Genomic DNA, 2,500 nt, shown 5'->3' with positions numbered 1-2,500 from the left:
GCTCCTCTGGTACCGCGTCCAAAAAGCAAACTTTAGTCCAAAGAGGACGTGTTAGTCTGAGTGCTGAGGAGACATATCTTCAGTGTCTTCAAAAACCAAACCCAAAGAAACACAAACCACCGCGCATTTTAATTTCGTGAACTTGGGAAATCATTTGAAAGAATGGAACTGAGGAAGAATAGTTTGACTAAACAGATGTTAAAACTGCAACGCTGCAGTTTGAGGAAGCTGCTCTTTAAATTCCTGAAATTCTGGAATCAAACAGGGTGAATTCCACACAAATCTTTCAAAATGTATTGATTGAAACTTTTTATTATGTTTTCACCGAGGCCAATTTTTGTTTAACTAAAGTAAAATGCCATTTTGCAGCAGAAGAGTTTGAAAGAAAAATAACATTTGATATTTATTTTTATATCTCTTTATTTCTGCGGTGTGTGTCACGTTAAAACACATTTTTATACCACAATAATAAGCAGTTGTTCTCGGTCTAAAGGATGTTTCTGCAGCACCAGAGGCTCAAGGTAAGACTTAGAGTTTGCCTGGTGACGACCACAGTGGACTTAACAAGGATCAGCCAATTAACATGACACACTGTCGCCTTAACAGCGCACACACGCAAACATGTCAACAATACCTCAGATGCAAGCATGCACGCACGCACGCACGCACATGTCAAAAATACCTTGGACACACACGCACGCAAGCAGGCACACAAACACACACACACATTCAGGCACACAGATTTAGGCAGACAGTCAATAAAAAACAACCAAAAACATTACACACTGGAACAGCTTGTGTGTGTGTGCCTGTATGTGTGCCTGTGTGTGTGTGTGTGTGTGTACATGTGCCCATGTGTGTGTTTGTGTGTGTGTGTTTGTGTGTGTGTGTGTTTGTGGATGTGCATGTGTGTAGAAATCTTTGTTTGTGTATCAGCCAGGCCGGTCAATGCACCACAGGGTTAATCTTTGGCTAATCTCTCCACAGGTTCCACCTGGGCCAGAGGTACACGCACACACACACACACACCTACACAAGCATGCACACACCTACACACACACACACACACACACATACACACACACACACACACACACACACACACATACGCAATTGACAGCATTGACAATGAGAGGTAAGAGGGTTCGAGAAGGGGAGAAAGAGCAGGAGGGGGAGAGATAAAGCATTATATATATCGAGAGTGAGGAAGAGAGAAACTGAAAATGAGAGATACGAGAGAGAGAGGTCAGATAGAGAGATATAGAGGAACAAAAGAGTGAGAGCGGTAGAGAGAGGGACAGTGCAGGGTCTGGTGTATTAGTGACAGTGGACTAATGATTAACAGGCTGCTGTTTGCTGACGTGGAGCTCAGAGGATGCGTGGATCACCCGGCCAGAGTCCAGCGTGATCACCTGAACTCAGACCGGATCTGCTGGGATCTGACCTGCTGTGCTCTGCACTCTGTTGCTCTAGTCTGCTCTGCTGTCCTCCTCTGCTTTACTCTGCTCTAATCTCCTCTATGCTGTTCTATTGTGTTTAAATGATGAGATTAAATGTTGTCTTTTATATCATATACTGTTAAATTACGTTGTGTTAAAATTAAATTGGTTTTATTTGCATGGGGAACAATCAAAAAATAAAGATACAATAGTCAGCAATATTTCCCCTTCTCTCTCTCTCTCTCCCTCTCTCTCTCTCTCTCCCTCTCGCTCTCTATCTCAGCCATTGTTAACCTTCGCTGTGAATCATTACAGGGTTTTAAATCACCCACAACAACACATCACAACCACGTGTAACTGAGAGAGAGAGAGAGAGAGACACACACACACACACACACACACACACACACACAGAGAGACAGAACAGAATGAGTAAACAGATAGAGAGTGAGAAAGGGACAGACAGAAAGACAGAGCTGGAAAGAGAAGGACAGAATGAATGACACGAAAGGAGAGAAAGAGAGAGGGAGACAAAGAGAGAGCGGAAGAGAGACACGAGATATACTGAGAGGAGAGAGAGACATAAATATAGTGAACGACAGCTAGGTAGTTAGAGGGAGAGAGAGACATAAAGAGATGGAGGGAGAGAGAGAGCTATATAGTGGAAAGAGACGGGGAGAGAGAGAGAGAGAGAGAGAGAGAGAGAGAGAGGGAGGGAAATAAAAAATAAAGAAAGAGAGAGAGGGAGCGATCCATTCAGCAGGCATCTCGAACGCCCGGTCACACTATGCCACATCTCATTTGTCTAATCCGTCGCCTGCTTAAACCACCGCTCTCAGGAACATCATGTCAGCACACAAAACACGGGCGAGCGAGAGAGAGAGAGAGAGAGAGAGAGAGAAAGAGAGAGCGGGATTGACGAGACGCTGGGTTGGAGTGGAGGAAGGGTGTGTGTGTGTGTGTGTGTGTATGTGTGTGTGTGTGTCTGTCAGTCTGTGTGTGTGTCAGTGAGATGTCATATCTCCGTGGAGAACGAGGAAGGTCATCTTGGAGGGAATTAG

The 2,500-nt window shown here is 44.5% G+C and overlaps 1 protein-coding gene across 1 annotated transcript in view; it reads right to left on the bottom strand.

Annotated features, from left to right (window-relative positions):
- Nucleotides 1-2,500, bottom strand: part of sox5 (SRY-box transcription factor 5) — a 72,995-nt gene that overhangs the window by 53,900 nt on the left and 16,595 nt on the right.

This window comes from Pollachius pollachius, assembly GCF_949987615.1.
Source record: "Pollachius pollachius genome assembly, chromosome: 18".
Classification (NCBI taxonomy): Eukaryota; Metazoa; Chordata; class Actinopteri; order Gadiformes; family Gadidae; genus Pollachius; species Pollachius pollachius.
This window is presented reverse-complemented; position numbering and strand designations above follow the sequence as displayed.